General features: G+C 43.3%; 1 pseudogene; it reads right to left on the bottom strand.

Annotated features, from left to right (window-relative positions):
- Positions 1 to 4,298: 4,298 nt before the first annotated feature.
- Positions 4,299 to 12,967, bottom strand: LOC136476772 (wall-associated receptor kinase 3-like; annotated as a pseudogene).
- Between the last annotated feature and the right edge of the window lie 316 nt (positions 12,968 to 13,283).

The raw sequence follows: 13,283 nt of genomic DNA, 5'->3' as shown, positions 1-13,283 counted from the left end.
CTCGGCCATGCCGAACAGGAGACAGTGAGAGAGACCGAGGCAGAGCAGAAGAGTGAATGGGAAGGGAGAGGAAGAGAGTGAATGGAGAGAGCAGGAGGCAGACTCGGGCTCGACTTCTCCAAACGACACGCGACGGCGAGGTGGCGTGCGGCGCAGGCACGGGAGGCCACGCGGCGCGAGCATTCTGTGCACGGTCGGACGCTGTTCATCGAATTCAAATTTTCAATTCTACCTCAAACATACCACTGAGACCCATACTTCATGCCTCTGTAACTCCTAAACCACGATGAGTTAGCAAAAACTCTATTAATAAAAGTTGTAGATCTACATACCACCTCCAACTTTTATTAAAGCTTCAAAGTCTAATTAGGCCTGGTTTGGGAGATTAAAGGTTCCAAAGTGGGGTACACGAAAACTGAAATCATACATTCAGTCATCCATGACTTAACCAAATTTCAAGTGCTGAAAACAGCTGCTGATTCAAAGTTTGAGCCTCGGTTTGACTTGCTTACAAGCTGATCTAGCTCTTGGTCCAAACATAAAGTTTGTTGTACATAACATGGACTCCAACTTTTATTTAGGTTTCACTGCCATGCAAACACTCTAAGCTGTAGTTCAAACCAAGTCAAAGTAGCATCACTATAAAGCTTAAATCACCCTTTTTGATCTATTGGAGCATTTTCAGGCCACCTGCTCAACATGAACCCTTCATAACTTTTGTTCATGAGTGCAAGTAGAGTTGTTTGAGCAAGGTACCAAGGTTTGGTTGACTTCATAGGTTTCCATCCACTTGATAAAGCGATTCATGCAAAGATATGACATATCATTTCATGTGACTTTTTGATTCCAAACTTCATGAAACTTTTCCATGGATCAATATAGATGGATATTGATGTGAGACACATGAAGATATCCCAATCACACCACCCAAGCGTATATCTTGAAAAGGGCCTATATGTAGGCAAGGATGCAATATCCAAGTTTAAGTTGGGCTCATGTTTATAGGTTTGGCTTTGACATCTTCAACACCACTTGATCTGTCATGTTTGAGCTTAAACTCATTGCTTAACTGGTGACAAACACCTGGGGTGTTACAGTGCTCACGCGCACCCTCCGTCAAGGCAAAAATTCCCCCAGACGATTCTACCCGAATCGCCCGGGGGCTCGGGGGCTCCTGTTGGGTTCATAAACTCGGGGTCCCTCATGGGCCTGCTTCCCAGCAAATGCTCGGCCTAGCGGACAACATTGCAAATGACGCACGACTCCTGGGCTGGCCCAAAATACCTAATGACAGGCCAGAAGGACGATCTAGTCTCCGATCGAAAGGCCTGGCCAAGAAGGAACAACGCCCACTTCCAAACATCGGCCCACCTCTTTGACCGAAAGGCCTAGCCAAGGAGGAACAACTCTCGCTTCTGACCCCGGCCCACCTCTCCGATCGGAGGGCCTGGCCAAAGAGGAATGACACCCGCCTCCGCGCTCCGACTCTGACCCACGTCTCCGACCAGAGGGCCTGGCCAAAGAGGAATGACACCATCCTCCGCGCTCCGACTCTGACCCGCATCTCCGACCAGAAGGCCTGGCCAACGCCCGCCTCCACACTCCGACTCCGACCCGCTTCTCCGGCCGGGGATACACCGAACCCCTGCTTATAGCTCTTCTCCGACCGGCGTTGTCGGAGCCGACTGGGGACCAACCGACCAGGGACGCCCGCTCGATAAGGACCTAGGAAATGGCAGAGCAAGTAAGGCAGGGCGCTCAAGTCCAACCGCAATACCAAAGACCGTACTCTACACACTTGCAGGATAGTACCGACAGAACCATGTCAGAAGGGTGCTCTGCAACCTTGTAGACATGTCAGAACCCAAACACTACTGAGGGTGCCGACATTTGCCCTACAGTGTTGTGGGCGCCATCAATTCGCATAACAGGCAAACACGGGAAGGCCCCCCACATGCATCTGGGCATCCACAGTGTTGTGGGCGCCGGCATTTACCTTACCTGGTGAGCACGGTAAAACCTCCCACATGCGTCTGACATCAACAGTATTGTGGGCGCCTACAATCATCTTGTACCCGATGGTGTGGGCAGCAAGACTTAGCAGCATACGCACACACTCTCTCTCTCACTTGTAACGCCGTCCCCTTCATCTATAAAAGGGGACGCGCTCTCTCCAAAAGAAGGACGATCAATCTCAGATGACTCGAACAACCAACGATCAATTCCAACTCTCTCTGCTAGCTTTGGACACTCTAAAGCTATACAGAGCTCATGCTTGAATACTCAGCACACATAGGAGCTCCCGGCACTCTCGGCGCTTTGACCAGAGTCCGACCGGGCATCTTGCACCCCCATCTTACTTCTTCTCGTTTGTAACCCCACAACAAACTTTGAGCACCTAGGCTTAAGAATAAAGTCACCGACCTACTCACACTAGACATAGGGTATGCTGCCTAAACCAGTATAAACCCTGTGTCATTGAGTGCTAGGCCACCTTCGATCACAACATATGACAAAACTACAAATATTTACTAGTTGGTCACTTTCTGCATCGACACCACATATACAAAGTGATTTGAGAGTACTACAAAAGGAGAAGGTAAGCTATGTTTTGTTTTAAAAAATCTTAAAATGTTTCTCCAATTGACTTGACTGACGGAAGATGGTGATCTGTTTCAAGCTGTTCCATTCTTCAATCGCCCAAAGTTTCATGGTAGACACTTTGAATCCTACGGTACATGCATAATTGGGAATGGTTTTATGTTGATGTCTTGTCCTAAGGTTATGTCTTGAGTAATCCAACCTTTTATCGAGGACGAGTAAAAGCCTAAGTGTGGGGGAGTTGTTGGCGGTAGTTATCATACATATTTTATCCGTCAATTGAACATGCATAAGGGTATAAATGAATCACTAAAGTAGACTTAGGAGTTTAAACTGACAAATTCCATGAGTTTTGGTGAATCTGAGTTTCTAGCAGGATTTAATCAGAAAACTACCAAGGAGGACCTAATCTTCAAAGGAAAATATGGAATCCCATTGCGGTACTTGCATGGGAAGACTCTAGAAGGATCCATAAGCCATGTCACCGAAGCGAAACCTGAGTGGCTAACATGTGGGGCTGCCCGGCCCCATTGTCAGGCCACCCGGCCCTTGGTGGGCCCACTGTCAGCCGGCTTCCTACGTCGGTTTACCACCGCCACTGAGGATGCATCTAGACAGATGCTTAAGTCGGTTTGATCCAAGGGCTCATGTTAGACCCTTAGGGCTATATAATCCAGCCCCTGCCTCTCCCCCCAGGCATAATGCTTATTTGATCCTAAGAGCTGAGAAGCCAGGAACCCTAATTCATGTCCACCAAGATCAGAGCTAGCAATCAAGAGAAGATTAGTCCTCCATATGATCTAGTCTAGTTCTAGAAATAGAGAGATAGTGTTAGGGAAGAGTTTTGGAGGAGTCCCGGCCTGTCGGTTCTATCTCTATGGCTTGTACCTAGCGAAATCAAGTCCTTCTTGAGCTTGCTTCTGAGATTTCTCTGGTAATCGACTTCTAATTCAATTAAGCATCTTGTTCATATTGTTCTTCATGTTTGCGACTCTCTTTTGAGTACTTTAATCATTGTAGCTCCTGGGTTAAAGTAGTATTCGTAGTGTAAGTGTGGTGCTTAGACTCGGTTACTTATAGATGTACCCTATTTTCCGTATCGGTAGTAGCTCGTGAGGGTGACTTTTATAGCCTCGTTGAATCCTTTGTAGTCCACCTTCCGTTAATAGGACTAGCAGGACAGTATTGCTATAGGAAACATACTATGTCTGTGTTTTCTCTAGTATTATCCCCAGAATTGAACAATAGAAGACAAAGCTTACCGAAGTTAGAACTAGAAGACCTTAGTAGTCTCCTCTACGCTCCTATTATCTAGCCTAGATTGTGAAGTTAGGATCCGTTAGATTTGGTTATTCTCACACCCATTCCTTTGGGTTTGATATAAAACTAGGTTACTCTCGGTGAAGTGCTACATCGGTATAATATCCGTGCGCTTGCGGAATATTCTGTGTGCATTAATTTATACCAACACGGTGTCAGGTCATACACTACTAGTTTGGAATATATTATAATTAACATCTTTAATACCAAATAAATGCACTATCAAGATATATTTTATAGTAGATTTTAATAGAACTAATTTGACGTTAAAGATGTCTGTGAATTTTTCTACAAACTTAGTCAAAGCTAGAAAAGTTTGACTTATGATGAAACTTAAACACATTACATTTTGTAATAGAGGGAACATGTTACATGTAAACATGGTAATGGTGTATGTTTAGGTAGTAAAATACACTCTAGAATACACTATATACATATACATATCATCTATGTAGCACAATATCATGTGAGGGAACAAAATGTACCATGTTCCTCACTGAAAATAGATGGTTACTATAGATGTGTTCAATACACTCTAGAATACATTGTATATATACACATAATCTATGTGGTACAATACCATGTGGGGGGACAAAATGCACCATAGTTTCTCACTAAAATAGATAGTTACTATAGATGTGTTCAACATCTAAGCAAACACTAAGTTAACGAGGCATACTAGATGATGCCGCAAATTCTTGCTCCAAGCTGTAGCACCTAGACATCATTGGAACTATTAAATGTGTATCATTGACAAGAACATCAATGTGTTCATGTGTGTGTTGAGTTCCTGAGCGTAACAAAGGTTCTATTTCTCCATCCTTTTCAATTAAAAGATGTGTTTTCTTCCTTAGCCTCTTTGTTCTTAGAAATTGTAATCTCATATCTACTTCTTTCATACTTGGTCTATGCCCTCCTTTGGATCTTAAGCATGCTTCTATAACAAAGGCAATATCATTAATCTCTTCTTGGTCTGCCTCTTCCATAACTTGAGAATCTATTATTTCCATGAGAGCCCCTTCCTGCAGTCCTTCAATGAAGTAATGTGCTAAGCTTTGTTTTGCGCCTGATTCATTGATAAAAAATGGCTTCTTTCTTGTCAAAAGTTCCACAAGTATCACTCCTAAACTATACACGTCACTCTTCTCAGTTAGTTGACCTGTATGATAATACTCTGGGTCTAAGTAACCAAATGTTCCTTGGACAATTGTCACCACATGTGTTTCATCAAGTGAAAGAGATCTTGAAGCACCAAAATCAGAAACCTTTACAGTGAAGTTGTCGTCCAAGAGTATATTGGAAGACTTCACATCTCTATGGAAAATTGGTATTGCGGCAGCTGAGTGTAGATAAGCAAGTGCTCCTGCTGCTTCCAGTGCAATCCTAATTCGATCATCCCATGATAGCAAGCATTTTACTGCAATATTTTCATGAAGAATACCATATAGAGTGCCATTCGATATGAATTCATAGACTAGCAAGGGTACCTCATCTTCCAGGCAACAACCAAAAAGTTTCACCACATTGCGGTGAATGATTTGAGACAAAATAGCAACCTCATTGATAAACTGATCTATCTCTGTTTGCTCCACTATTTTGGATTTTTTTATGGCCACGACACGTTGGTCAGACAAAATCCCTTTATAAACTGTGCCATGCCCTCCATGACCTAGAACACGAGTAGCATCAAAGTTGTTGGTTGCTTCCTCTAGTTCATCCAAAGTGAATATCTTTGTTTTGTTTACAGCGCTTTCATCCGATATTAGTTGTTCCAAGAGCAGACCTTGATTTTTTTTGAAGTATGCTCTTCGGATTTTCCTTTGGATATCTTTTTTCCACCTACCGGTGAGTACAATCGCACCAAGTGCAAAACTTATGGATCCAAGGCCACAAGCAAGCCCAATTGCAATCCCTACATCCATTAAATGTGAATGTGAATATTTTGTGTTTTTAATTTTGATAGATAAATACATGACTCACCGAGAATTAGATTACGTTGCTTAGCTGACATGACACATTTGTGTTTTTTTGGATCATACTCTTTCCAATGGCGACAACTTGTACAATTGAAGCCTCCATCAAAGTTGTGGCATATTCCATTGCATTTGTTTGGAATAGCGCACTCATCAATATCTGTATCAGTAAGATGGTTATAAAGTTTGGTGATGCAAGTAAAACATGCATGCATTTATTGTCATTTAAAGAAAAGTAATGGGATGTGTGATCATGTAGAACCATTGGTGGTGCTTGTCAGACCCTTTATTTGTTGTGATTTGTCGAAAACAATAGTCATTGGATCTGTTCTATTTATAAATAAAATCACCCCCTTTATATGTCATTAACAAATAGTCAATAACCCTACAAATCTATATCTAAGTTATCCGCTTTTGCCCGAAAAATAATATAAAGTAAACCCTAAATTTTCATACAAGTTACCCACCTCTACCATTTTGTAAGATATCATAAATTAACCTTCCACAAATTTGCATCTAATTACCTATATGTTTTATTACATAAAATAAACTAAAATAATCCCTTAAATCCATGTATACATTATCTAAATATGTTTTGTGAAAAGAGATATTGTAACCCCTAATACTCTTCTAAAATATCCATTCCTACCGCTATAGGTATATATAAAATACTACTCTAAATATCCATACATGTTATGTCCCACCATATAGACATGCACAAAGCTATATACAAGCAAACATTTCTGCAGTTTAACAAGTACAAAAAAAATATTTCCTTATCAACACAGTGACACTAATAATGTACTTAAATTATATTAATAATTTACAAAATTAAATTATGTGAGTTGCTACATTAGACAATTCATACATCTCAACTAAAAAATTATGACATATATACATTTATAGTCCAATTGTAAGCATTTGTTATTTAAAAAGGTATACTACTCAACACATAATCCTTAGAAAAAATTCAACATCTTAAGCGTTGAGCAGTAGGCTGAACAATTGTATATGCTATTTGAGCAATAGGCTAAACAATTGTATATGCTATTGTTGAAGGCACGCTGAACAATTGTATGTATTATTGGAGAAACCTAGAGCATCTCTAGCGGGTCCACTAAACCCAACCCTACCCTAAATGTGAGGGTTGGAAACAAAAAAAGGTCTAGAAATCCAATTACTCAAGCCCTCAAATCTTAGAGGCCCCCAAATCCCTCCACTCACCCTTTCTCCCTAGGGTCAAGTAGGTTCCCTTACATTTTGTTTTCTGTTTTTTCACCCACCACCGTCTACCCGCCCAATTCCCTCTACTCTCTCTACCCAACCAGGCTACCACCATGTACCTTCTTCCTGACCATTGTCGCCTCGAGGTTGCAATCAAATCTAGCACCTCAGTCCCTTCTTGACCCTTCCTCCCACCTACTGAGACCTCTATCATGCATGTCGGTGCCAGGAGCGAATGGCGCATACTCAACGGTCTCAGCAACTATGTCCCATCACAAGCTAGATCTGACCCCTCTCCCTCGCTGGCATACCCTCTCTAGAAAGATCTGATCGTTCTCCTTATTTTATCGTTTTCTATTCATCTCCGGTGATTACCTCCTCTCCCTTCTTGGTCACTCTTCCTCCCGGCTAAGCTCGCAACCGGTGTGGCACCTCCACTGATAAAAAATCTGAGAGGAGGAAAATGTGAAAATAAAAAGGAAAAAAAGAAATGATGAGCCACTGGCAAGCGGCTTCCACACATCACAAATAAAATGAGCATTGAGATTTAGGATATTATTGGAGTAACAATACAACCAGGCCACTAGAAATCAAGGAAGTCCTCTCTCAGGCAAATAGAGGGCCCAGGCTAGAGTTATTGATAGAGATACTTAGAAAGTTCAATTTAGAACCTTCAATCCATAATTGAACCAAATATGAAAGGAACATTTTGAATAAAATGGCACAACAATAAGCACTAGAGATTTTGATGAAGGTATGTACTCTGGGTGGCCATACCAACACAATTAGTGTCTAAGCTGTTGTCCCTGATGCCTCTGGGTAATTCATTTGGCCAAATGAATTAAGGACTGTGCATTAGAAGCTAAGGGATCTAGGGCTCCTCAGACATCAGCCTGACTAAGGGTCCGAGTGGAACACTATGCGATACTCGAACAAGCTAGGAGCACAAAGGACAAAACCAAAGGACAGAGTTGATGACATCCTTAAAGGGATACAACACCCATGGAGGCTTGATCATGCATTGAATACAAGGATATGGGCGACAACGAGAACTTAGGAGGCAGAGGTCGTGGCCATGCGGATCTAGGCAAAATGCGCGATGGATCAAGTGCTGCCACCATATTCAAGGTATGAGTGATGACCTCTCTCCCTCCAACCCTCAGACTCTATCTCTGTCTCCGTCACTTTCTTTGTAGTGGTCTCGATAGTGGGAATTGACAACGGCGAGGATGACCTGGGGTGATGAGTGGGGAGGATGGATTAGGAGGATGGCTGGGAGGACAAGTGGGGAGAATGAGTGGGGAGGTTGATTGGGCTCATAGAGGGAAGGATGAGGCTCGATAATAGCTGTATCTATGCTTTCAATATCTAGAGACGAAGGTGAGGATGAACGGTGGATCTCCACAGATGGTGGCAAGGATGCCGGGTGAGCTTGGCAACTTTGGATCTCTGAGGACGGCCGACAGGCTCAGGTGGCGAATTTCCGAGGATGACCTTGATGGACAGCCGGTGGTCTAGCAGTGGCAGATCTCCGGGCTTGGAGTAAGCCCGTAGGCTGATTTTTTATTTTTCCTTCGTTTTGTAGAGACGAGCATAACCACCACCTCTGTAATTACTAACTGATTGTGACCCTTAGCAGAGGCAGGTGGGTAGGTTGCCTCCAAAAATCTATTATGCCCATCTCTAAAAAAAATTGTTATGTGATAGTGCTACCCGAACTCCAAGCACTTGGGCACAACAATAGAACTCTCCTTCCCACACTAGATGTAGGGCTCAATCACCAAAACCAATATAATACTTTGTCTCTCCCCATCAAAACTCATGTGTGACACAAAACTTTACTTGTCAGTGGGATGAAACACATGACAATTTCAATCTAACATGATGATACAAAAATTTGAAGCAACTAAGCAAATATTGATAAGCATTAGAGTCATGACACGCGGGATACAACCAGACCTAGCACAACTCAAGCTAAAGTTACAACAAATCACATTAAAATTCACCTAAGGTGTGATGCACATGGGAAATATGAATATGGATGGAAAAACAATTAATTGGTAACTACAATGTAAACTATATAGTAAGGCTAAATGAACCCGGATACATTGTGGATAGTGGATGCGCCCACCATAACCAGCACTCCATCCACGTATTCCAACCGTGTGCCCCCAGGTGGCCTACGTAACCCACACCTTCTATTCTTTTAGGTTTTGACTTTTGAGCTAGTTGCAATTAGCTGCAACCAATCACAACTCAGTTGCAAGTAGGCTTAGTCACGAATCGTAACCAACTGAGGCCCTGTTTGATCACTTGGGCTAACAACTAGTTGCTAAACTTTATCCCTTGAGGATCTAAACATGTGGACTAATGGGTGGGCTAAAGTTTAGCCAAAGCCCCAACTAGTTGTTAGCTCACTAGTCCATAGGGTCCAACTATCAGGGGCCAAAGTTTCACCTGCCGTGGAAAAAAGACACCGATAGTCCCACGCGTACCCGATCCGCAACGCACCATACCCATTCCCCCTTGTCCCGCAGTCGTCCCTGTGGTCTTGGCGCTCTGCTATGGCCCTGCTCACCAGTCGCTGCTCTATCCGGCCCCGACGACTAGCGCCAGTCCCTCTTCTCCGGCGCGTGCGAGGCTCCGAGGTGACCCGCACCTCCTCTCCCTCTTCTCCGGTGTGCACGAGGACCCATGACACATGGCCGGTGTGTGCGAGGACGCATGGCCGGCGCTGCCCCCTACCTCAACCCGCACCTCTCCCTCTTCTCCGGTTGCCGCCCACCGCCCGCTCTTCTCCGACCGCTACCCGCCGCCACCAGCAGGCCGTCCAGTGCAGCCCCCACGCCTATGGCCTCTAGCCGCCCGCCCGCCAAGGCCCCCCCGCTCGCGGACGCCTCTAGCTAGATCCGGGAGAACATTGGAAAAGACGAACTCAGGGGCATAACAGACTCTGTATTGAGATGGTACTACTTATTAGCGAGTGGATCCAAATAGGGCTGGGCTAATCACTAGTCAACTAATCAGTAGTTCTAGTCCATCCAAACAGGCCCTAAGCCAGTCATAGCTCAGTTGCAACTAGACTCCAGTCGTGACTTGTGACTAGTTGCAACCAGGCCCCAATTGTGAGTCGTGACCAACTACAGCCGGTTATAACCAATTACACCCATGAGGGATGGTGGGCTGAGTTGGTTGGTTCAGTTCGGTGGGCCAGTCCCCTTTTTCTATGGCAGGTACGCCCGAAGTGTATCACAACCATAGAGAGAAAAAATAAGCAATTAGTTGGAGATCCTATCCATAACTTGTAATATTTTTGTCTCTTAAAATTTAGCATGTGTAATAGCACGATTAGATAGATTAGTATTAGAGAAACAAGAAACTTAGTGCAAATAAGTTTATATAAGAGAGAAATATAACCTGTACAACTATTTTTAAGGTACGGATTTCCTTGAAAGCCATCGGAACACTTGCAGCGGTACCCATCATGTGTTTTGCCTCGCATGACTTCTTTGCAGAAACTGTTGTCACTTATGCACGCATATGTAGCATTATTCAACATAGCTTTCTGACAAGTTATATTTGCTATAGCCCATTTTATTACTACATCCTCCTGAGAGAAATCAAAATTATCATCCACAACCTCCTCGACAGTTGGATAGAAACTTTGATATTGACCATCATAGTTAGTGATGACTACTCTCTCCATATTGTTGGAGCTTGTGTCATTCAGCATGTTTTGTAACCGTCATAAGCCCATCATCGAGTGATAAATTGGTCACACGATATTGTGCGTACCCTCGATCTAGAATAGTAGTGGTGTTACTTGTGCAGTTGAGTCGTAGGTTATCATTTGCGAAACAGCCTTCTTCAATCCCAAAAGGAAATGGAATGGCTATGTTTCCACATAATCTCGTACAGTTGTCATTGGGTGCCTTTGGATTGTAATCTGCTTCATGGTACACAAAGTGAGGAATTAGGATTAATCCAAGGAAAGTAGTAAGTCATTTATTATTTGAGACGAATAAACTAGCCAGTTTAATTAGTTCAGCAGCAAAGGCATTTGATATGTATGACAATAAATACTGCAAGTGCAGGGATCAGCACATTATTTTAATCTTGAGTAACACAACAATATAATCCACATGCATGTGTGACAAAATTTGTGGGTGCTTTCAGATTGGTAATAATAGAAATAATGCAATAAATATAGAAAATGTCTACATGCCACTTTAAAATATTAAGTCATGCGAAAAAAGAAGCAGAGAGAGGCACACGAACCTATGCAGCCATCTACAACATAGGGGTTGCCTTCCATTTGACCAGGGCAGAAGCAGTTGTAGCCTCCTCGAGATACTGGTAGATCCTTGCAGATGCTTTCACTATTACATGCATAGGTATCCTTGTTCTCTTGGGATTGGGCACTTGCGCAGCTTGGTTGGTCCGTGATTGCAATGTCAAGTAGCATACCTCGAACATTGCTTGTATTCACCCAACTTGCATAAAGATCACCTATAACGAAGTGATAGGATCTCGAAAAGATGACCTTGATACTAGAGAGCGCCTCATCTAACAGTGCAATCGTACTATTGCGGCGTCCAAGCTTGAGAGTAAATGCTTGCCGGCCCGCTAATGACCACCAGATGTAGCAGCAGCCAAACCCTTGACAGGCACCGTTGCCCATGATCTCTCTGTTATCTGTGCAAATACTCATGCAAGAACCAATGACATCTGTCGTATTATCACCGAACATGTAGATGTCGACACCACATCCAACTACATATATACTGTTTTCATAATCAATAACAACACCAGTAGGGGCCTCCCAGGATTGAGTGTAGGTGTCCACACCTAAGCCCATGGTGATATTGTACCCAACAGCAGAAGCCCGAACATAATTGCTGCCGACATATATAGAAGTCACCTGAGTTGAGTTTCCTAGGAACAGCCTGGGAGAACCAGCTGTGTTGTCGCAGGTGAGCTCGAAGCCTTGCCGGAAGCAGTCCGGCCCTATCCCAAAGGGGTACGAGATTTCGACATCCCCGCAGTGGGAGGGGCAGTGCGCCAGGGATGCTTTGGTAGGGATACCAAGGTGCTCATTCCCTGTCCCGGCGGCATGGACCTTGGCCGGCGGTGCTCGCGCCACGACGGCCAAACACATGAGCACAGCACATGCGCGAGCTAGTAGGACTCCAGTGGAGCACATCGTTGTATCGGAGGTCTGCAAGGGCTTGTTTCTGGAGATGGTCAGATGGAGGATGGTGTGATGAGTGGCGTACTGTGTCGATCTACACAGTTTTATGCTGAGACTGTAACAACTGGTAGCTCCACAAAGAACAATAAAAATCTCTCTTGCGTTGGACAAGCATTCCAGCTGGTAGCGATGGTATTAGTGGAAGGACGACCTGGACTTGGAATTTCAGGGCAAGTGTCCCATCTGATGTTACGGTTGTTGCTGGACCAAGAAGACTTGCCGAGGGAGATGTGGAGTACTCCACTATTCCTCCTGTCTTTTTTTTTTTTTTTTGTATGTATTAGGGCGCGTTTAGTTCCCAAAATTTTTTGGGTTTGGCTACTGTTCGGCTACTATAGTACTTTCGTTTGTATTTGGTAATTAGTGTCTAATTATGGACTAATTAGGTTCGAAAGTTTCGTCTCGCGATTTCTCTTCCAACTGTGCAATTAGTTTTTTTTCGTCTACATTTAGTACTGCATGCATGTGCCGTAAGATTCGACGTGACACTTTAGTGTGAAAATTTTTGAAATCTAATCAGGGCCTTAATGGAAACAATGATGTCCTTGTTCTCGGATCTCCGTGCCTAAAAATGAGAGAAAAGTCAAGAGTTTAGAGTTACTGTTACTAACAGGAAGATTCCTTCACGCAATTATCACAAGATACGTCGTGTCGATTCGCTTAAGACATGTGCTAGAATGGATATATTCTACAAATTCTCACAAAAGTTAGAAATGTCCAGCTATTGTTATCGGTGTTGACCTGTAAAGTCTTCTCTCGAGTTACCATAAAAGATGCCAGCAACTGAGATGTTTCATAATCTTATATCTATTTTTTATAGAAAAATTAATAAACAAAGAAATGTACTAAGTGCTTGTTTAGTTCCCAAAATTTTACAAAATTTTTCAAGATTCCCCGTCACATCGAATCTTTAG

Source organism: Miscanthus floridulus, chromosome 8 (genome assembly GCF_019320115.1).
Source record: "Miscanthus floridulus cultivar M001 chromosome 8, ASM1932011v1, whole genome shotgun sequence".
Taxonomy (NCBI): domain Eukaryota; kingdom Viridiplantae; phylum Streptophyta; class Magnoliopsida; order Poales; family Poaceae; genus Miscanthus; species Miscanthus floridulus.
Note: the sequence above shows the minus strand (reverse complement) of the source record. Positions and strands in the feature narration are given on the sequence as shown.